Here is a 21,092-nt window from a genome sequence, read left to right as displayed (position 1 = left end):
CAGAAAAAAAGAACCACCCTGCCCCGTGTGAGGCTCGAACTCACGACCTGCAGATTATGAGACTGACGCGCTGCCTAACTGCGCCAACGAGGCCCGTGGGCTAAAGGGGGCCCGAACAGAGAAAAAGTAGCTTCTAGGTCCCTGGTTTCAGGTGCGGCTCGAACAGGCCATCTCTAGCCAGGCAAGGGTGTCAGGATGGCCGAGCGGTCTAAGGCGCTGCGTTCAGGTCGCAGTCTCTCCTTGAGGCGTGGGTTTGAATCCCAGTTCTGACAGACCTATCCTTTGGCTGCAGACAGAGACTTCAGTCTTCTGCTACGTTGGGCCAGCAGGGCGTTAACTTTGACAAAACGACGCATTAGGCAAATGCTAGTATTAATTGGGCAGGCGTTGAAGACAAGGATGAGTTTTTAGACACTTTTTGAAAAGGGTTAAAGCCTCCGCTGCTCGAATTGAGATAGGCAGGCCGATCCACCAGCTGGGAACAGTCCAGGAAAAGGTCCTTGAGAGTGATTTTGTGCCTCTTTGGGATGGCACCACGAGGCATCGTTCACTTGCAGAAAGCAAGCGTAGGTCTGCACCAGCGACTTTAGGTATATTGCTGCAGAGCCAGTGGTTATCTTGTAGGCAAACATCAGTACCTTGAATCTGATGCGAAAAGCTATTGGTAGCCAGTGCAAAATTATGAAGAGAGGTGTGACGTGGGCTTTCTTTGGCTCGTTGAAGACCAGTCTCGCTGCTGCATCCTGGATCAGTTGCAGAGGCTTGATAGTACGTGCCGGAAGACCCGCCAAGGGAGCATAGCAGTAGTCCAGTCTGGAGAAAACAAAGAGCTTGGACAAGGAGTTGTGTGGCCTGCTCTGATCGGAAGGGTCTAATCTTCCGAACGTTGTACAAGGCAAATCTTCAGGACCGGGCCAGTGCAGCAATATGGCCTTTGAAACTTCACAAAACCTCAGGAGGACGTGGCCACGTGTTACATGCATATGAGAGGGATGCTATTGCTGCCTTCATGTAGCATTAGCCAGCATGCATGCAGAATTTTGACTTCACTGTAAATAAAAGGATAGCACGGGCCTACACGCAATGTCGCTGGATGAGATTCAGGGAATTTACCTGGAACCTCACAGTTTTCCACAAAGCATCATTTCACCTGCCCTGAAGAGGAGCTGTGGCCTTTTGCCCCCAGGAGACACAGGGAAACCCACACGAAAGGGGACAGAGAACCTCACTCTTTCTTTCCAAAAAACGACGCATTAGGCAAATGCTAGTATTAATTGGGCAGGCGTTGAAGACAAGGATGAGTTTTTAGACACTTTTTGAAAAGGGTTAAAGCCTCCGCTGCTCGAATTGAGATAGGCAGGCCGATCCACCAGCTGGGAACAGTCCAGGAAAAGGTCCTTGAGAGTGATTTTGTGCCTCTTTGGGATGGCACCACGAGGCATCGTTCACTTGCAGAAAGCAAGCGTAGGTCTGCACCAGCGACTTTAGGTATATTGCTGCAGAGCCAGTGGTTATCTTGTAGGCAAACATCAGTACCTTGAATCTGATGCGAACAGCTATTGGTAGCCAGTGCAAAATTATGAAGAGAGGTGTGACGTGGGCTTTCTTTGGCTCGTTGAAGACCAGTCTCGCTGCTGCATCCTGGATCAGTTGCAGAGGCTTGATAGTACGTGCCGGAAGACCCGCCAAGGGAGCATAGCAGTAGTCCAGTCTGGAGAAAACAAAGAGCTTGGACAAGGAGTTGTGTGGCCTGCTCTGATCGGAAGGGTCTAATCTTCCGAACGTTGTACAAGGCAAATCTTCAGGACTGGGCCAGTGCAGCAATATGGCCTTTGAAACTTCACAAAACCTCAGGAGGATGTGGCCACGTGTTACATGCATATGAGAGGGATGCTATTGCTGCCTTCATGTAGCATTAGCCAGCATGCATGCAGAATTTTGACTTCACTGTAAATAAAAGGATTGCACGGGCCTACACGCAATGTCGCTGGATGAGATTCAGGGAATTTACCTGGAACCTCACAGTTTTCCACAAAGCATCATTTCACCTGCCCTGAAGAGGAGCTGTGGCCTTTTGCCCCCAGGAGACACAGGGAAACCCACACGAAAGGGGACAGAGAACCTCACTCTTTCTTTCTAAGCCACGGGTGTCAAACTCAGTCCCTGGAAGGCCGGAGACCTGCAGAGTTTAGATTCAAGCCTGATAGAACACACCTGATCCAACCAATCATGACCTTCAGGCTCATTTGAAAACTACATGCCTTGTGTGTTTGAGAAGGGTTGGAACAACACTCTACAGGGCTCGGGCCCTAAAGGAATTTAGTTTGACACCCCTGGTCTAAGCTCTCTCAGTTATCAGAAAAAAAGAACCACCCTGCCCCGTGTGAGGCTCGAACTCACGACCTTCAGATTATGAGACTGACGCGCTGCCTAACTGCGCCAACGAGGCCCGTGGGCTAAAGGGGGCCCGAACAGAGAAAAAGTAGCTTCTAGGTCCCTGGTTTCAGGTGCGGCTCGAACAGGCCATCTCTAGCCAGGCAAGGGTGTCAGGATGGCCGAGCGGTCTAAGGCGCTGCGTTCAGGTCGTAGTCTCTCCTTGAGGCGTGGGTTTGAATCCCAGTTCTGACAGACCTATCCTTTGGCTGCAGACAGAGACTACAGTCTTCTGCTACGTTGGGCCAGCAGGGCGTTAACTTTGACAAAACGACGCATTAGGCAAATGCTAGTATTAATTGGGCAGGCGTTGAAGACAAGGATGAGTTTTTAGACACTTTTTGAAAAGGGTTAAAGCCTCCGCTGCTCGAATTGAGATAGGCAGGCCGATCCACCAGCTGGGAACAGTCCAGGAAAAGGTCCTTGAGAGTGATTTTGTGCCTCTTTGGGATGGCACCACGAGGCATCGTTCACTTGCAGAAAGCAAGCGTAGGTCTGCACCAGCGACTTTAGGTATATTGCTGCAGAGCCAGTGGTTATCTTGTAGGCAAACATCAGTACCTTGAATCTGATGCGAAAAGCTATTGGTAGCCAGTGCAAAATTATGAAGAGAGGTGTGACGTGGGCTTTCTTTGGCTCGTTGAAGACCAGTCTCGCTGCTGCATCCTGGATCAGTTGCAGAGGCTTGATAGTACGTGCCGGAAGAGCCGCCAAGGGAGCATAGCAGTAGTCCAGTCTGGAGAAAACAAAGAGCTTGGACAAGGAGTTGTGTGGCCTGCTCTGATCGGAAGGGTCTAATCTTCCGAACGTTGTACAAGGCAAATCTTCAGGACCGGGCCAGTGCAGCAATATGGCCTTTGAAACTTCACAAAACCTCAGGAGGACGTGGCCACGTGTTACATGCATATGAGAGGGATGCTATTGCTGCCTTCATGTAGCATTAGCCAGCATGCATGCAGAATTTTGACTTCACTGTAAATAAAAGGATAGCACGGGCCTACACGCAATGTCGCTGGATGAGATTCAGGGAATTTACCTGGAACCTCACAGTTTTCCACAAAGCATCATTTCACCTGCCCTGAAGAGGAGCTGTGGCCTTTTGCCCCCAGGAGACACAGGGGAACCCACACGAAAGGGGACAGAGAACCTCACTCTTTCTTTCTAAGCCACGGGTGTCAAACTCAGTCCCTGGAAGGCCGGAGACCTGCAGAGTTTAGATTCAAGCCTGATAGAACACACCTGATCCAACTAATCATGCCCTTCAGGCTCATTTGAAAACTACATGCCTTGTGTGTTTGAGAAGGGTTGGAACAACACTCTACAGGGCTCGGGCCCTAAAGGAATTTAGTTTGACACCCCTGGTCTAAGCTCTCTCAGTTATCAGAAAAAAAGAACCAGCCTGCCCCGTGTGAGGCTCGAACTCACGACCTTCAGATTATGAGACTGACGCGCTGCCTAACTGCGCCAACGAGGCCCGTGGGCTAAAGGGGGCCCGAACAGAGAAAAAGTAGCTTCTAGGTCCCTGGTTTCAGGTGCGGCTCAAACAGGCCATCTCTAGCCAGGCAAGGGTGTCAGGATGGCCGAGCGGTCTAAGGCGCTGCGTTCAGGTCGCAGTCTCCCCTGGAGGCGTGGGTTCGAATCCCACTTCTGACAGACCTATCCTTTGGCTGCAGACAGAGACTTCAGTCTTCTGCTACGTTGGGCCAGCAGGGCGTTAACTTTGACAAAACGACGCATTAGGCAAATGCTAGTATTAATTGGGCAGGCGTTGAAGACAAGGATGAGTTTTTAGACACTTTTTGAAAAGGGTTAAAGCCTCCGCTGCTCGAATTGAGATAGGCAGGCCGATCCACCAGCTGGGAACAGTCCAGGAAAAGGTCCTTGAGAGTGATTTTGTGCCTCTTTGGGATGGCACCACGAGGCATCGTTCACTTGCAGAAAGCAAGCGTAGGTCTGCACCAGCGACTTTAGGTATATTGCTGCAGAGCCAGTGGTTATCTTGTAGGCAAACATCAGTACCTTGAATCTGATGCGAAAAGCTATTGGTAGCCAGTGCAAAATTATGAAGAGAGGTGTGACGTGGGCTTTCTTTGGCTCGTTGAAGACCAGTCTCGCTGCTGCATCCTGGATCAGTTGCAGAGGCTTGATAGTACGTGCCGGAAGACCCGCCAAGGGAGCATAGCAGTAGTCCAGTCTGGAGAAAACAAAGAGCTTGGACAAGGAGTTGTGTGGCCTGCTCTGATCGGAAGGGTCTAATCTTCCGAACGTTGTACAAGGCAAATCTTCAGGACCGGGCCAGTGCAGCAATATGGCCTTTGAAACTTCACAAAACCTCAGGAGGACGTGGCCACGTGTTACATGCATATGAGAGGGATGCTATTGCTGCCTTCATGTAGCATTAGCCAGCATGCATGCAGAATTTTGACTTCACTGTAAATAAAAGGATAGCACGGGCCTACACGCAATGTCGCTGGATGAGATTCAGGGAATTTACCTGGAACCTCACAGTTTTCCACAAAGCATCATTTCACCTGCCCTGAAGAGGAGCTGTGGCCTTTTGCCCCCAGGAGACACAGGGAAACCCACACGAAAGGGGACAGAGAACCTCACTCTTTCTTTCTAAGCCACGGGTGTCAAACTCAGTCCCTGGAAGGCCGGAGACCTGCAGAGTTTAGATTCAAGCCTGATAGAACACACCTGATCCAACTAATCATGCCCTTCAGGCTCATTTTAAAACTACATGCCTTGTGTGTTTGAGAAGGGTTGGAACAACACTCTACAGGGCTCGGGCCCTAAAGGAATTTAGTTTGACACCCCTGGTCTAAGCTCTCTCAGTTATCAGAAAAAAAGAACCAGCCTGCCCCGTGTGAGGCTCGAACTCACGACCTTCAGATTATGAGACTGACGCGCTGCCTAACTGCGCCAACGAGGCCCGTGGGCTAAAGGGGGCCCGAACAGAGAAAAAGTAGCTTCTAGGTCCCTGGTTTCAGGTGCGGCTCGAACAGGCCATCTCTAGCCAGGCAAGGGTGTCAGGATGGCCGAGCGGTCTAAGGCGCTGCGTTCAGGTCGCAGTCTCCCCTGGAGGCGTGGGTTTGAATCCCAGTTCTGACAGACCTATCCTTTGGCTGCAGACAGAGACTTCAGTCTTCTGCTACGTTGGGCCAGCAGGGCGTTAACTTTGACAAAACGACGCATTAGGCAAATGCTAGTATTAATTGGGCAGGCGTTGAAGACAAGGATGAGTTTTTAGACACTTTTTGAAAAGGGTTAAAGCCTCCGCTGCTCGAATTGAGATAGGCAGGCCGATCCACCAGCTGGGAACAGTCCAGGAAAAGGTCCTTGAGAGTGATTTTGTGCCTCTTTGGGATGGCACCACGAGGCATCGTTCACTTGCAGAAAGCAAGCGTAGGTCTGCACCAGCGACTTTAGGTATATTGCTGCAGAGCCAGTGGTTATCTTGTAGGCAAACATCAGTACCTTGAATCTGATGCGAAAAGCTATTGGTAGCCAGTGCAAAATTATGAAGAGAGGTGTGACGTGGGCTTTCTTTGGCTCGTTGAAGACCAGTCTCGCTGCTGCATCCTGGATCAGTTGCAGAGGCTTGATAGTACGTGCCGGAAGACCCGCCAAGGGAGCATAGCAGTAGTCCAGTCTGGAGAAAACAAAGAGCTTGGACAAGGAGTTGTGTGGCCTGCTCTGATCGGAAGGGTCTAATCTTCCGAACGTTGTACAAGGCAAATCTTCAGGACCGGGCCAGTGTAGCAATATGGCCTTTGAAACTTCACAAAACCTCAGGAGGATGTGGCCACGTGTTACATGCATATGAGAGGGATGCTATTGCTGCCTTCATGTAGCATTAGCCAGCATGCATGCAGAATTTTGACTTCACTGTAAATAAAAGGATTGCACGGGCCTACACGCAATGTCGCTGGATGAGATTCAGGGAATTTACCTGGAACCTCACAGTTTTCCACAAAGCATCATTTCACCTGCCCTGAAGAGGAGCTGTGGCCTTTTGCCCCCAGGAGACACAGGGAAACCCACACGAAAGGGGACAGAGAACCTCACTCTTTCTTTCTAAGCCACGGGTGTCAAACTCAGTCCCTGGAAGGCCGGAGACCTGCAGAGTTTAGATTCAAGCCTGATAGAACACACCTGATCCAACTAATCATGCCCTTCAGGCTCATTTGAAAACTACATGCCTTGTGTGTTTGAGAAGGGTTGGAACAACACTCTACAGGGCTCGGGCCCTAAAGGAATTTAGTTTGACACCCCTGGTCTAAGCTCTCTCAGTTATCAGAAAAAAAGAACCACCCTGCCCCGTGTGAGGCTCGAACTCACGACCTTCAGATTATGAGACTGACGCGCTGCCTAACTGCACCAACGAGGCCCGTGGGCTAAAGGGGGCCCGAACAGAGAAAAAGTAGCTTCTAGGTCCCTGGTTTCAGGTGCGGCTCGAACAGGCCATCTCTAGCCAGGCAAGGGTGTCAGGATGGCCGAGCGGTCTAAGGCGCTGCGTTCAGGTCGCAGTCTCCCCTGGAGGCGTGGGTTCGAATCCCACTTCTGACAGACCTATCCTTTGGCTGCAGACAGAGACTTCAGTCTTCTGCTACGTTGGGCCAGCAGGGCGTTAACTTTGACAAAACGACGCATTAGGCAAATGCTAGTATTAATTGGGCAGGCGTTGAAGACAAGGATGAGTTTTTAGACACTTTTTGAAAAGGGTTAAAGCCTCCGCTGCTCGAATTGAGATAGGCAGGCCGATCCACCAGCTGGGAACAGTCCAGGAAAAGGTCCTTGAGAGTGATTTTGTGCCTCTTTGGGATGGCACCACGAGGCATCGTTCACTTGCAGAAAGCAAGCGTAGGTCTGCACCATCGACTTTAGGTATATTGCTGCAGAGCCAGTGGTTATCTTGTAGGCAAACATCAGTACCTTGAATCTGATGCGAACAGCTATTGGTAGCCAGTGCAAAATTATGAAGAGAGGTGTGACGTGGGCTTTCTTTGGCTCGTTGAAGACCAGTCTCGCTGCTGCATCCTGGATCAGTTGCAGAGGCTTGATAGTACGTGCCGGAAGACCCGCCAAGGGAGCATAGCAGTAGTCCAGTCTGGAGAAAACAAAGAGCTTGGACAAGGAGTTGTGTGGCCTGCTCTGATCGGAAGGGTCTAATCTTCCGAACGTTGTACAAGGCAAATCTTCAGGACCGGGCCAGTGTAGCAATATGGCCTTTGAAACTTCACAAAACCTCAGGAGGACGTGGCCACGTGTTACATGAATATGAGAGGGATGCTATTGCTGCCTTCATGTAGCATTAACCAGCATGCATGCAGAATTTTGACTTCACTGTAAATAAAAGGATTGCACGGGCCTACACGCAATGTCGCTGGATGAGATTCAGGGAATTTACCTGGAACCTCACAGTTTTCCACAAAGCATCATTTCACCTGCCCTGAAGAGGAGCTGTGGCCTTTTGCCCCCAGGAGACACAGGGAAACCCACACGAAAGGGGACAGAGAACCTCACTCTTTCTTTCTAAGCCACGGGTGTCAAACTCAGTCCCTGGAAGGCCGGAGACCTGCAGAGTTTAGATTCAAGCCTGATAGAACACACCTGATCCAACTAATCATGCCCTTCAGGCTCATTTGAAAACTACATGCCTTGTGTGTTTGAGAAGGGTTGGAACAACACTCTACAGGGCTCGGGCCCTAAAGGAATTTAGTTGGACACCCCTGGTCTAAGCTCTCTCAGTTATCAGAAAAAAAGAACCACCCTGCCCCGTGTGAGGCTCGAACTCACGACCTTCAGATTATGAGACTGACACGCTGCCTAACTGCGCCAACGAGGCCCGTGGGCTAAAGGGGGCCCGAACAGAGAAAAAGTAGCTTCTAGGTCCCTGGTTTCAGGTGCGGCTCGAACAGGCCATCTCTAGCCAGGCAAGGGTGTCAGGATGGCCGAGCGGTCTAAGGCGCTGCGTTCAGGTCGCAGTCTCCCCTGGAGGCGTGGGTTCGAATCCCACTTCTGACAGACCTATCCTTTGGCTGCAGACAGAGACTTCAGTCTTCTGCTACGTTGGGCCAGCAGGGCGTTAACTTTGACAAAACGACGCATTAGGCAAATGCTAGTATTAATTGGGCAGGCGTTGAAGACAAGGATGAGTTTTTAGACACTTTTTGAAAAGGGTTAAAGCCTCCGCTGCTCGAATTGAGATAGGCAGGCCGATCCACCAGCTGGGAACAGTCCAGGAAAAGGTCCTTGAGAGTGATTTTGTGCCTCTTTGGGATGGCACCACGAGGCATCGTTCACTTGCAGAAAGCAAGCGTAGGTCTGCACCAGCGACTTTAGGTATATTGCTGCAGAGCCAGTGGTTATCTTGTAGGCAAACATCAGTACCTTGAATCTGATGCGAACAGCTATTGGTAGCCAGTGCAAAATTATGAAGAGAGGTGTGACGTGGGCTTTCTTTGGCTCGTTGAAGACCAGTCTCGCTGCTGCATCCTGGATCAGTTGCAGAGGCTTGATAGTACGTGCCGGAAGACCCGCCAAGGGAGCATAGCAGTAGTCCAGTCTGGAGAAAACAAAGAGCTTGGACAAGGAGTTGTGTGGCCTGCTCTGATCGGAAGGGTCTAATCTTCCGAACGTTGTACAAGGCAAATCTTCAGGACCGGGCCAGTGCAGCAATATGGCCTTTGAAACTTCACAAAACCTCAGGAGGATGTGGCCACGTGTTACATGCATATGAGAGGGATGCTATTGCTGCCTTCATGTAGCATTAGCCAGCATGCATGCAGAATTTTGACTTCACTGTAAATAAAAGGATTGCACGGGCCTACACGCAATGTCGCTGGATGAGATTCAGGGAATTTACCTGGAACCTCACAGTTTTCCACAAAGCATCATTTCACCTGCCCTGAAGAGGAGCTGTGGCCTTTTGCCCCCAGGAGACACAGGGAAACCCACACGAAAGGGGACAGAGAACCTCACTCTTTCTTTCTAAGCCACGGGTGTCAAACTCAGTCCCTGGAAGGCCGGAGACCTGCAGAGTTTAGATTCAAGCCTGATAGAACACACCTGATCCAACTAATCATGCCCTTCAGGCTCATTTGAAAACTACATGCCTTGTGTGTTTGAGAAGGGTTGGAACAACACTCTACAGGGCTCTGGCCCTAAAGGAATTTAGTTTGACACCCCTGGTCTAAGCTCTCTCAGTTATCAGAAAAAAAGAACCACCCTGCCCCGTGTGAGGCTCGAACTCACGACCTTCAGATTATGAGACTGACGCGCTGCCTAACTGCGCCAACGAGGCCCGTGGGCTAAAGGGGGCCCGAACAGAGAAAAAGTAGCTTCTAGGTCCCTGGTTTCAGGTGCGGCTCGAACAGGCCATCTCTAGCCAGGCAAGGGTGTCAGGATGGCCGAGCGGTCTAAGGCGCTGCGTTCAGGTCGCAGTCTCCCCTGGAGGCGTGGGTTCGAATCCCACTTCTGACAGACCTATCCTTTGGCTGCAGACAGAGACTTCAGTCTTCTGCTACGTTGGGCCAGCAGGGCGTTAACTTTGACAAAACGACGCATTAGGCAAATGCTAGTATTAATTGGGCAGGCGTTGAAGACAAGGATGAGTTTTTAGACACTTTTTGAAAAGGGTTAAAGCCTCCGCTGCTCGAATTGAGATAGGCAGGCCGATCCACCAGCTGGGAACAGTCCAGGAAAAGGTCCTTGAGAGTGATTTTGTGCCTCTTTGGGATGGCACCACGAGGCATCGTTCACTTGCAGAAAGCAAGCGTAGGTCTGCACCATCGACTTTAGGTATATTGCTGCAGAGCCAGTGGTTATCTTGTAGGCAAACATCAGTACCTTGAATCTGATGCGAACAGCTATTGGTAGCCAGTGCAAAATTATGAAGAGAGGTGTGACGTGGGCTTTCTTTGGCTCGTTGAAGACCAGTCTCGCTGCTGCATCCTGGATCAGTTGCAGAGGCTTGATAGTACGTGCCGGAAGACCCGCCAAGGGAGCATAGCAGTAGTCCAGTCTGGAGAAAACAAAGAGCTTGGACAAGGAGTTGTGTGGCCTGCTCTGATCGGAAGGGTCTAATCTTCCGAACGTTGTACAAGGCAAATCTTCAGGACCGGGCCAGTGCAGCAATATGGCCTTTGAAACTTCACAAAACCTCAGGAGGACGTGGCCACGTGTTACATGAATATGAGAGGGATGCTATTGCTGCCTTCATGTAGCATTAGCCAGCATGCATGCAGAATTTTGACTTCACTGTAAATAAAAGGATTGCACGGGCCTACACGCAATGTCGCTGGATGAGATTCAGGGAATTTACCTGGAACCTCACAGTTTTCCACAAAGCATCATTTCACCTGCCCTGAAGAGGAGCTGTGGCCTTTTGCCCCCAGGAGACACAGGGAAACCCACACGAAAGGGGACAGAGAACCTCACTCTTTCTTTCTAAGCCACGGGTGTCAAACTCAGTCCCTGGAAGGCCGGAGACCTGCAGAGTTTAGATTCAAGCCTGATAGAACACACCTGATCCAACTAATCATGCCCTTCAGGCTCATTTGAAAACTACATGCCTTGTGTGTTTGAGAAGGGTTGGAACAACACTCTACAGGGCTCGGGCCCTAAAGGAATTTAGTTTGACACCCCTGGTCTAAGCTCTCTCAGTTATCAGAAAAAAAGAACCACCCTGCCCCGTGTGAGGCTCGAACTCACGACCTTCAGATTATGAGACTGACGCGCTGCCTAACTGCGCCAACGAGGCCCGTGGGCTAAAGGGGGCCCGAACAGAGAAAAAGTAGCTTCTAGGTCCCTGGTTTCAGGTGCGGCTCGAACAGGCCATCTCTAGCCAGGCAAGGGTGTCAGGATGGCCGAGCGGTCTAAGGCGCTGCGTTCAGGTCGCAGTCTCCCCTGGAGGCGTGGGTTCGAATCCCACTTCTGACAGACCTATCCTTTGGCTGCAGACAGAGACTTCAGTCTTCTGCTACGTTGGGCCAGCAGGGCGTTAACTTTGACAAAACGACGCATTAGGCAAATGCTAGTATTAATTGGGCAGGCGTTGAAGACAAGGATGAGTTTTTAGACACTTTTTGAAAAGGGTTAAAGCCTCCGCTGCTCGAATTGAGATAGGCAGGCCGATCCACCAGCTGGGAACAGTCCAGGAAAAGGTCCTTGAGAGTGATTTTGTGCCTCTTTGGGATGGCACCACGAGGCATCGTTCACTTGCAGAAAGCAAGCGTAGGTCTGCACCAGCGACTTTAGGTATATTGCTGCAGAGCCAGTGGTTATCTTGTAGGCAAACATCAGTACCTTGAATCTGATGCGAACAGCTATTGGTAGCCAGTGCAAAATTATGAAGAGAGGTGTGACGTGGGCTTTCTTTGGCTCGTTGAAGACCAGTCTCGCTGCTGCATCCTGGATCAGTTGCAGAGGCTTGATAGTACGTGCCGGAAGACCCGCCAAGGGAGCATAGCAGTAGTCCAGTCTGGAGAAAACAAAGAGCTTGGACAAGGAGTTGTGTGGCCTGCTCTGATCGGAAGGGTCTAATCTTCCGAACGTTGTACAAGGCAAATCTTCAGGACCGGGCCAGTGCAGCAATATGGCCTTTGAAACTTCACAAAACCTCAGGAGGACGTGGCCACGTGTTACATGAATATGAGAGGGATGCTATTGCTGCCTTCATGTAGCATTAGCCAGCATGCATGCAGAATTTTGACTTCACTGTAAATAAAAGGATTGCACGGGCCTACACGCAATGTCGCTGGATGAGATTCAGGGAATTTACCTGGAACCTCACAGTTTTCCACAAAGCATCATTTCACCTGCCCTGAAGAGGAGCTGTGGCCTTTTGCCCCCAGGAGACACAGGGAAACCCACACGAAAGGGGACAGAGAACCTCACTCTTTCTTTCTAAGCCACGGGTGTCAAACTCAGTCCCTGGAAGGCCGGAGACCTGCAGAGTTTAGATTCAAGCCTGATAGAACACACCTGATCCAACTAATCATGCCCTTCAGGCTCATTTGAAAACTACATGCCTTGTGTGTTTGAGAAGGGTTGGAACAACACTCTACAGGGCTCGGGCCCTAAAGGAATTTAGTTTGACACCCCTGGTCTAAGCTCTCTCAGTTATCAGAAAAAAAAGAACCACCCTGCCCCGTGTGAGGCTCGAACTCACGACCTTCAGATTATGAGACTGACGCGCTGCCTAACTGCGCCAACGAGGCCCGTGGGCTAAAGGGGGCCCGAACAGAGAAAAAGTAGCTTCTAGGTCCCTGGTTTCAGGTGCGGCTCGAACAGGCCATCTCTAGCCAGGCAAGGGTGTCAGGATGGCCGAGCGGTCTAAGGCGCTGCGTTCAGGTCGCAGTCTCCCCTGGAGGCGTGGGTTCGAATCCCACTTCTGACAGACCTATCCTTTGGCTGCAGACAGAGACTTCAGTCTTCTGCTACGTTGGGCCAGCAGGGCGTTAACTTTGACAAAACGACGCATTAGGCAAATGCTAGTATTAATTGGGCAGGCGTTGAAGACAAGGATGAGTTTTTAGACACTTTTTGAAAAGGGTTAAAGCCTCCGCTGCTCGAATTGAGATAGGCAGGCCGATCCACCAGCTGGGAACAGTCCAGGAAAAGGTCCTTGAGAGTGATTTTGTGCCTCTTTGGGATGGCACCACGAGGCATCGTTCACTTGCAGAAAGCAAGCGTAGGTCTGCACCATCGACTTTAGGTATATTGCTGCAGAGCCAGTGGTTATCTTGTAGGCAAACATCAGTACCTTGAATCTGATGCGAACAGCTATTGGTAGCCAGTGCAAAATTATGAAGAGAGGTGTGACGTGGGCTTTCTTTGGCTCGTTGAAGACCAGTCTCGCTGCTGCATCCTGGATCAGTTGCAGAGGCTTGATAGTACGTGCCGGAAGACCCGCCAAGGGAGCATAGCAGTAGTCCAGTCTGGAGAAAACAAAGAGCTTGGACAAGGAGTTGTGTGGCCTGCTCTGATCGGAAGGGTCTAATCTTCCGAACGTTGTACAAGGCAAATCTTCAGGACCGGGCCAGTGCAGCAATATGGCCTTTGAAACTTCACAAAACCTCAGGAGGACGTGGCCACGTGTTACATGAATATGAGAGGGATGCTATTGCTGCCTTCATGTAGCATTAGCCAGCATGCATGCAGAATTTTGACTTCACTGTAAATAAAAGGATTGCACGGGCCTACACGCAATGTCGCTGGATGAGATTCAGGGAATTTACCTGGAACCTCACAGTTTTCCACAAAGCATCATTTCACCTGCCCTGAAGAGGAGCTGTGGCCTTTTGCCCCCAGGAGACACAGGGAAACCCACACGAAAGGGGACAGAGAACCTCACTCTTTCTTTCTAAGCCACGGGTGTCAAACTCAGTCCCTGGAAGGCCGGAGACCTGCAGAGTTTAGATTCAAGCCTGATAGAACACACCTGATCCAACTAATCATGCCCTTCAGGCTCATTTGAAAACTACATGCCTTGTGTGTTTGAGAAGGGTTGGAACAACACTCTACAGGGCTCGGGCCCTAAAGGAATTTAGTTTGACACCCCTGGTCTAAGCTCTCTCAGTTATCAGAAAAAAAGAACCACCCTGCCCCGTGTGAGGCTCGAACTCACGACCTTCAGATTATGAGACTGACGCGCTGCCTAACTGCGCCAACGAGGCCCGTGGGCTAAAGGGGGCCCGAACAGAGAAAAAGTAGCTTCTAGGTCCCTGGTTTCAGGTGCGGCTCGAACAGGCCATCTCTAGCCAGGCAAGGGTGTCAGGATGGCCGAGCGGTCTAAGGCGCTGCGTTCAGGTCGCAGTCTCCCCTGGAGGCGTGGGTTCGAATCCCACTTCTGACAGACCTATCCTTTGGCTGCAGACAGAGACTTCAGTCTTCTGCTACGTTGGGCCAGCAGGGCGTTAACTTTGACAAAACGACGCATTAGGCAAATGCTAGTATTAATTGGGCAGGCGTTGAAGACAAGGATGAGTTTTTAGACACTTTTTGAAAAGGGTTAAAGCCTCCGCTGCTCGAATTGAGATAGGCAGGCCGATCCACCAGCTGGGAACAGTCCAGGAAAAGGTCCTTGAGAGTGATTTTGTGCCTCTTTGGGATGGCACCACGAGGCATCGTTCACTTGCAGAAAGCAAGCGTAGGTCTGCACCAGCGACTTTAGGTATATTGCTGCAGAGCCAGTGGTTATCTTGTAGGCAAACATCAGTACCTTGAATCTGATGCGAACAGCTATTGGTAGCCAGTGCAAAATTATGAAGAGAGGTGTGACGTGGGCTTTCTTTGGCTCGTTGAAGACCAGTCTCGCTGCTGCATCCTGGATCAGTTGCAGAGGCTTGATAGTACGTGCCGGAAGACCCGCCAAGGGAGCATAGCAGTAGTCCAGTCTGGAGAAAACAAAGAGCTTGGACAAGGAGTTGTGTGGCCTGCTCTGATCGGAAGGGTCTAATCTTCCGAACGTTGTACAAGGCAAATCTTCAGGACCGGGCCAGTGCAGCAATATGGCCTTTGAAACTTCACAAAACCTCAGGAGGATGTGGCCACGTGTTACATGCATATGAGAGGGATGCTATTGCTGCCTTCATGTAGCATTAGCCAGCATGCATGCAGAATTTTGACTTCACTGTAAATAAAAGGATTGCACGGGCCTACACGCAATGTCGCTGGATGAGATTCAGGGAATTTACCTGGAACCTCACAGTTTTCCACAAAGCATCATTTCACCTGCCCTGAAGAGGAGCTGTGGCCTTTTGCCCCCAGGAGACACAGGGAAACCCACACGAAAGGGGACAGAGAACCTCACTCTTTCTTTCTAAGCCACGGGTGTCAAACTCAGTCCCTGGAAGGCCGGAGACCTGCAGAGTTTAGATTCAAGCCTGATAGAACACACCTGATCCAACTAATCATGCCCTTCAGGCTCATTTGAAAACTACATGCCTTGTGTGTTTGAGAAGGGTTGGAACAACACTCTACAGGGCTCGGGCCCTAAAGGAATTTAGTTTGACACCCCTGGTCTAAGCTCTCTCAGTTATCAGAAAAAAAAGAACCACCCTGCCCCGTGTGAGGCTCGAACTCACGACCTTCAGATTATGAGACTGACGCGCTGCCTAACTGCGCCAACGAGGCCCGTGGGCTAAAGGGGGCCCGAACAGAGAAAAAGTAGCTTCTAGGTCCCTGGTTTCAGGTGCGGCTCGAACAGGCCATCTCTAGCCAGGCAAGGGTGTCAGGATGGCCGAGCGGTCTAAGGCGCTGCGTTCAGGTCGCAGTCTCCCCTGGAGGCGTGGGTTCGAATCCCACTTCTGACAGACCTATCCTTTGGCTGCAGACAGAGACTTCAGTCTTCTGCTACGTTGGGCCAGCAGGGCGTTAACTTTGACAAAACGACGCATTAGGCAAATGCTAGTATTAATTGGGCAGGCGTTGAAGACAAGGATGAGTTTTTAGACACTTTTTGAAAAGGGTTAAAGCCTCCGCTGCTCGAATTGAGATAGGCAGGCCGATCCACCAGCTGGGAACAGTCCAGGAAAAGGTCCTTGAGAGTGATTTTGTGCCTCTTTGGGATGGCACCACGAGGCATCGTTCACTTGCAGAAAGCAAGCGTAGGTCTGCACCAGCGACTTTAGGTATATTGCTGCAGAGCCAGTGGTTATCTTGTAGGCAAACATCAGTACCTTGAATCTGATGCGAACAGCTATTGGTAGCCAGTGCAAAATTATGAAGAGAGGTGTGACGTGGGCTTTCTTTGGCTCGTTGAAGACCAGTCTCGCTGCTGCATCCTGGATCAGTTGCAGAGGCTTGATAGTACGTGCCGGAAGACCCGCCAAGGGAGCATAGCAGTAGTCCAGTCTGGAGAAAACAAAGAGCTTGGACAAGGAGTTGTGTGGCCTGCTCTGATCGGAAGGGTCTAATCTTCCGAACGTTGTACAAGGCAAATCTTCAGGACCGGGCCAGTGCAGCAATATGGCCTTTGAAACTTCACAAAACCTCAGGAGGACGTGGCCACGTGTTACATGAATATGAGAGGGATGCTATTGCTGCCTTCATGTAGCATTAGCCAGCATGCATGCAGAATTTTGACTTCACTGTAAATAAAAGGATTGCATGGGCCTACACGCAATGTCGCTGGATGAGATTCAGGGAATTTACCTGGAACCTCACAGTTTTCCACAAAGCATCATTTCACCTGCCCTGAAGAGGAGCTGTGGCCTTTTGCCCCCAGGAGACACAGGGAAACCCACACGAAAGGGGACAGAGAACCTCACTCTTTCTTTCTAAGCCACGGGTGTCAAACTCAGTCCCTGGAAGGCCGGAGACCTGCAGAGTTTAGATTCAAGCCTGATAGAACACACCTGATCCAACTAATCATGCCCTTCAGGCTCATTTGAAAACTACATGCCTTGTGTGTTTGAGAAGGGTTGGAACAACACTCTACAGGGCTCGGGCCCTAAAGGAATTTAGTTTGACACCACTGGTCTAAGCTCTCTCAGTTATCAGAAAAAAAGAACCACCCTGCCCCGTGTGAGGCTCGAACTCACGACTTTCAGATTATGAGACTGACGAGCTGCCTAACTGCGCCAACGAGGCCCGTGGGCTAAAGGGGGCCCGAACAGAGAAAAAGTAGCTTCTAGGTCCCTGGTTTCAGGTGCGGCTCGAACAGGCCATCTCTAGCCAGGCAAGGGTGTCAGGATGGCCGAGCGGTCTAAGGCGCTGCGTTCAGGTCGCAGTCTCCCCTGGAGGCGTGGGTTCGAATCCCACTTCTGACAGACCTATCCTTTGGCTGCAGACAGAGACTTCAGTCTTCTGCTACGTTGGGCCAGCAGGGCGTTAACTTTGACAAAACGACGCATTAGGCAAATGCTAGTATTAATTGGGCAGGCGTTGAAGACAAGGATGAGTTTTTAGACACTTTTTGAAAAGGGTTAAAGCCTCCGCTGCTCGAATTGAGATAGGCAGGCCGATCCACCAGCTGGGAACAGTCCAGGAAAAGGTCCTTGAGAGTGATTTTGTGCCTCTTTGGGATGGCACCACGAGGCATCGTTCACTTGCAGAAAGCAAGCGTAGGTCTGCACCATCGACTTTAGGTATATTGCTGCAGAGCCAGTGGTTATCTTGTAGGCAAACATCAGTACCTTGAATCTGATGCGAACAGCTATTGGTAGCCAGTGCAAAATTATGAAGAGAGGTGTGACGTGGGCTTTCTTTGGCTCGTTGAAGACCAGTCTTGCTGCTGCATCCTGGATCAGTTGCAGAGGCTTGATAGTACGTGCCGGAAGACCCGCCAAGGGAGCATAGCAGTAGTCCAGTCTGGAGAAAACAAAGAGCTTGGACAAGGAGTTGTGTGGCCTGCTCTGATCGGAAGGGTCTAATCTTCCGAACGTTGTACAAGGCAAATCTTCAGGACCGGGCCAGTGCAGCAATATGGCCTTTGAAACTTCACAAAACCTCAGGAGGACGTGGCCACGTGTTACATGAATATGAGAGGGATGCTATTGCTGCCTTCATGTAGCATTAGCCAGCATGCATGCAGAATTTTGACTTCACTGTAAATAAAAGGATTGCACGGGCCTACACGCAATGTCGCTGGATGAGATTCAGGGAATTTACCTGGAACCTCACAGTTTTCCACAAAGCATCATTTCACCTGCCCTGAAGAGGAGCTGTGGCCTTTTGCCCCCAGGAGACACAGGGAAACCCACACGAAAGGGGACAGAGAACCTCACTCTTTCTTTCTAAGCCACGGGTGTCAAACTCAGTCCCTGGAAGGCCGGAGACCTGCAGAGTTTAGATTCAAGCCTGATAGAACACACCTGATCCAACTAATCATGCCCTTCAGGCTCATTTGAAAACTACATGCCTTGTGTGTTTGAGAAGGGTTGGAACAACACTCTACAGGGCTCGGGCCCTAAAGGAATTTAGTTTGACACCCCTGGTCTAAGCTCTCTCAGTTATCAGAAAAAAAGAACCACCCTGCCCCGTGTGAGGCTCGAACTCACGACCTTCAGATTATGAGACTGACGCGCTGCCTAACTGCGCCAACGAGGCCCGTGGGCTAAAGGGGGCCCGAACAGAGAAAAAGTAGCTTCTAGGTCCCTGGTTTCAGGTGCGGCTCGAACAGGCCATCTCTAGCCAGGCAAGGGTGTCAGGATGGCCGAGCGGTCTAAGGCGCTGCGTTCAGGTCGCAGTCTCCCCTGGAGGCGTGGGTTCGAATCCCACTTCTGACAGACCTATCCTTTGGCTGCAGACAGAGACTTCAGTCTTCTGCTACGTTGGGCCAGCAGGGCGTTAACTTTGACAAAACGACGCATTAGGCAAATGCTAGTATTAATTGGGCAGGCGTTGAAGACAAGGATGAGTTTTTAGACACTTTTTGAAAAGGGTTAAAGCCTCCGCTGCTCGAATTGAGATAGGCAGGCCGATCCACCAGCTGGGAACAGTCCAGGAAAAGGTCCTTGAGAGTGATTTTGTGCCTCTTTGGGATGGCACCACGAGGCATCGTTCACTTGCAGAAAGCAAGCGTAGGTCTGCACCAGCGACTTTAGGTATATTGCTGCAGAGCCAGTGGTTATCTTGTAGGCAAACATCAGTACCTTGAATCTGATGCGAACAGCTATTGGTAGCCAGTGCAAAATTATGAAGAGAGGTGTGACGTGGGCTTTCTTTGGCTCGTTGAAGACCAGTCTCGCTGCTGCATCCTGGATCAGTTGCAGAGGCTTGATAGTACGTGCCGGAAGACCCGCCAAGGGAGCATAGCAGTAGTCCAGTCTGGAGAAAACAAAGAGCTTGGACAAGGAGTTGTGTGGCCTGCTCTGATCGGAAGGGTCTAATCTTCCGAACGTTGTACAAGGCAAATCTTCAGGACCGGGCCAGTGCAGCAATATGGCCTTTGAAACTTCACAAAACCTCAGGAGGATGTGGCCACGTGTTACATGCATATGAGAGGGATGCTATTGCTGCCTTCATGTAGCATTAGCCAGCATGCATGCAGAATTTTGACTTCACTGTAAATAAAAGGATTGCACGGGCCTACACGCAATGTCGCTGGATGAGATTCAGGGAATTTACCTGGAACCTCACAGTTTTCCACAAAGCATCATTTCACCTGCCCTGAAGAGGAGCTGTGGCCTTTTGCCCCCAGGAGACACAGGGAAACCCACACGAAAGGGGACAGAGAACCTCACTCTTTCTTTCTAAGCCACGGGTGTCAAACTCAGTCCCTGGAAGGCCGGAGACCTGCAGAGTTTAGATTCAAGCCTGATAGAACACACCTGATCCAACTAATCATGCCCTTCAGGCTCATTTGAAAACTACATGCCTTGTGTGTTTGAGAAGGGTTGGAACAACACTCTACAGGGCTCGGGCCCTAAAGGAATTTAGTTTGACACCCCTGGTCTAAGCTCTCTCAGTTATCAGAAAAAAAAGAACCACCCTGCCCCGTGTGAGGCTCGAACTCACGACCTTCAGATTATGAGACTGACGCGCTGCCTAACTGCGCCAACGAGGCCCGTGGGCTAAAGGGGGCCCGAACAGAGAAAAAGTAGCTTCTAGGTCCCTGGTTTCAGGTGCGGCTCGAACAGGCCATCTCTAGCCAGGCAAGGGTGTCAGGATGGCCGAGCGGTCTAAGGCGCTGCGTTCAGGTCGCAGTCTCCCCTGGAGGCGTGGGTTCGAATCCCACTTCTGACAGACCTATCCTTTGGCTGCAGACAGAGACTTCAGTCTTCTGCTACGTTGGGCCAGCAGGGCGTTAACTTTGACAAAACGACGCATTAGGCAAATGCTAGTATTAATTGGGCAGGCGTTGAAGACAAGGATGAGTTTTTAGACACTTTTTGAAAAGGGTTAAAGCCTCCGCTGCTCGAATTGAGATAGGCAGGCCGATCCACCAGCTGGGAACAGTCCAGGAAAAGGTCCTTGAGAGTGATTTTGTGCCTCTTTGGGATGGCACCACGAGGCATCGTTCACTTGCAGAAAGCAAGCGTAGGTCTGCACCAGCGACTTTAGGTATATTGCTGCAGAGCCAGTGGTTATCTTGTAGGCAAACATCAGTACCTTGAATCTGATGCGAACAGCTATTGGTAGCCAGTGCAAAATTATGAAGAGAGGTGTGACGTGGGCTTTCTTTGGCTCGTTGAAGACCAGTCTCGCTGCTGCATCCTGGATCAGTTGCAGAGGCTTGATAGTACGTGCCGGAAGACCCGCCAAGGGAGCATAGCAGTAGTCCAGTCTGGAGAAAACAAAGAGCTTGGACAAGGAGTTGTGTGGCCTGCTCTGATCGGAAGGGTCTAATCTTCCGAACGTTGTACAAGGCAAATCTTCAGGACCGGGCCAGTGCAGCAATATGGCCTTTGAAACTTCACAAAACCTCAGGAGGACGTGGCCACGTGTTACATGAATATGAGAGGGATGCTATTGCTGCCTTCATGTAGCATTAGCCAGCATGCATGCAGAATTTTGACTTCACTGTAAATAAAAGGATTGCACGGGCCTACACGCAATGTCGCTGGATGAGATTCAGGGAATTTACCTGGAACCTCACAGTTTTCCACAAAGCATCATTTCACCTGCCCTGAAGAGGAGCTGTGGCCTTTTGCCCCCAGGAGACACAGGGAAACCCACACGAAAGGGGACAGAGAACCTCACTCTTTCTT

The 21,092-nt window shown here is 50.6% G+C and overlaps 21 non-coding genes across 21 annotated transcripts; 11 read left to right on the top strand and 10 right to left on the bottom strand.

Moving 5' to 3' along the window:
- Positions 1 to 2,375: 2,375 nt before the first annotated feature.
- trnam-cau (transfer RNA methionine (anticodon CAU)) lies at positions 2,376 to 2,449 on the bottom strand. Its single transcript has one exon. It is a non-coding gene; the product is annotated as a tRNA-Met (tRNA).
- Positions 2,450 to 3,833: 1,384 nt separating this feature from the next.
- trnam-cau (transfer RNA methionine (anticodon CAU)) lies at positions 3,834 to 3,907 on the bottom strand. The gene has a single exon. It is a non-coding gene; the product is annotated as a tRNA-Met (tRNA).
- A 96-nt stretch (positions 3,908 to 4,003) lies between these two features.
- trnal-cag (transfer RNA leucine (anticodon CAG)) lies at positions 4,004 to 4,086 on the top strand. The gene has a single exon. It is a non-coding gene; the product is annotated as a tRNA-Leu (tRNA).
- A 1,205-nt stretch (positions 4,087 to 5,291) lies between these two features.
- trnam-cau (transfer RNA methionine (anticodon CAU)) lies at positions 5,292 to 5,365 on the bottom strand. Its single transcript has one exon. It is a non-coding gene; the product is annotated as a tRNA-Met (tRNA).
- A 1,554-nt stretch (positions 5,366 to 6,919) lies between these two features.
- Positions 6,920 to 7,002, top strand: trnal-cag (transfer RNA leucine (anticodon CAG)). The gene has a single exon. It is a non-coding gene; the product is annotated as a tRNA-Leu (tRNA).
- A 1,375-nt stretch (positions 7,003 to 8,377) lies between these two features.
- Positions 8,378 to 8,460, top strand: trnal-cag (transfer RNA leucine (anticodon CAG)). The gene has a single exon. It is a non-coding gene; the product is annotated as a tRNA-Leu (tRNA).
- Positions 8,461 to 9,665: 1,205 nt separating this feature from the next.
- On the bottom strand, positions 9,666 to 9,739 carry trnam-cau (transfer RNA methionine (anticodon CAU)). The gene has a single exon. It is a non-coding gene; the product is annotated as a tRNA-Met (tRNA).
- A 96-nt stretch (positions 9,740 to 9,835) lies between these two features.
- trnal-cag (transfer RNA leucine (anticodon CAG)) lies at positions 9,836 to 9,918 on the top strand. Its single transcript has one exon. It is a non-coding gene; the product is annotated as a tRNA-Leu (tRNA).
- A 1,205-nt stretch (positions 9,919 to 11,123) lies between these two features.
- On the bottom strand, positions 11,124 to 11,197 carry trnam-cau (transfer RNA methionine (anticodon CAU)). The gene has a single exon. It is a non-coding gene; the product is annotated as a tRNA-Met (tRNA).
- A 96-nt stretch (positions 11,198 to 11,293) lies between these two features.
- Positions 11,294 to 11,376, top strand: trnal-cag (transfer RNA leucine (anticodon CAG)). The gene has a single exon. It is a non-coding gene; the product is annotated as a tRNA-Leu (tRNA).
- Positions 11,377 to 12,582: 1,206 nt separating this feature from the next.
- Positions 12,583 to 12,656, bottom strand: trnam-cau (transfer RNA methionine (anticodon CAU)). Its single transcript has one exon. It is a non-coding gene; the product is annotated as a tRNA-Met (tRNA).
- A 96-nt stretch (positions 12,657 to 12,752) lies between these two features.
- On the top strand, positions 12,753 to 12,835 carry trnal-cag (transfer RNA leucine (anticodon CAG)). Its single transcript has one exon. It is a non-coding gene; the product is annotated as a tRNA-Leu (tRNA).
- A 1,205-nt stretch (positions 12,836 to 14,040) lies between these two features.
- trnam-cau (transfer RNA methionine (anticodon CAU)) lies at positions 14,041 to 14,114 on the bottom strand. The gene has a single exon. It is a non-coding gene; the product is annotated as a tRNA-Met (tRNA).
- Positions 14,115 to 14,210: 96 nt separating this feature from the next.
- On the top strand, positions 14,211 to 14,293 carry trnal-cag (transfer RNA leucine (anticodon CAG)). The gene has a single exon. It is a non-coding gene; the product is annotated as a tRNA-Leu (tRNA).
- A 1,206-nt stretch (positions 14,294 to 15,499) lies between these two features.
- On the bottom strand, positions 15,500 to 15,573 carry trnam-cau (transfer RNA methionine (anticodon CAU)). Its single transcript has one exon. It is a non-coding gene; the product is annotated as a tRNA-Met (tRNA).
- Positions 15,574 to 15,669: 96 nt separating this feature from the next.
- On the top strand, positions 15,670 to 15,752 carry trnal-cag (transfer RNA leucine (anticodon CAG)). Its single transcript has one exon. It is a non-coding gene; the product is annotated as a tRNA-Leu (tRNA).
- Positions 15,753 to 17,127: 1,375 nt separating this feature from the next.
- trnal-cag (transfer RNA leucine (anticodon CAG)) lies at positions 17,128 to 17,210 on the top strand. The gene has a single exon. It is a non-coding gene; the product is annotated as a tRNA-Leu (tRNA).
- A 1,205-nt stretch (positions 17,211 to 18,415) lies between these two features.
- trnam-cau (transfer RNA methionine (anticodon CAU)) lies at positions 18,416 to 18,489 on the bottom strand. Its single transcript has one exon. It is a non-coding gene; the product is annotated as a tRNA-Met (tRNA).
- A 96-nt stretch (positions 18,490 to 18,585) lies between these two features.
- On the top strand, positions 18,586 to 18,668 carry trnal-cag (transfer RNA leucine (anticodon CAG)). Its single transcript has one exon. It is a non-coding gene; the product is annotated as a tRNA-Leu (tRNA).
- Positions 18,669 to 19,874: 1,206 nt separating this feature from the next.
- On the bottom strand, positions 19,875 to 19,948 carry trnam-cau (transfer RNA methionine (anticodon CAU)). Its single transcript has one exon. It is a non-coding gene; the product is annotated as a tRNA-Met (tRNA).
- Positions 19,949 to 20,044: 96 nt separating this feature from the next.
- Positions 20,045 to 20,127, top strand: trnal-cag (transfer RNA leucine (anticodon CAG)). Its single transcript has one exon. It is a non-coding gene; the product is annotated as a tRNA-Leu (tRNA).
- Positions 20,128 to 21,092: the final 965 nt, after the last annotated feature.

This window comes from Carassius gibelio, chromosome A4 (genome assembly GCF_023724105.1).
Source record: "Carassius gibelio isolate Cgi1373 ecotype wild population from Czech Republic chromosome A4, carGib1.2-hapl.c, whole genome shotgun sequence".
Lineage (NCBI taxonomy): Eukaryota > Metazoa > Chordata > Actinopteri > Cypriniformes > Cyprinidae > Carassius > Carassius gibelio.
Note: the sequence above shows the minus strand (reverse complement) of the source record. Positions and strands in the feature narration are given on the sequence as shown.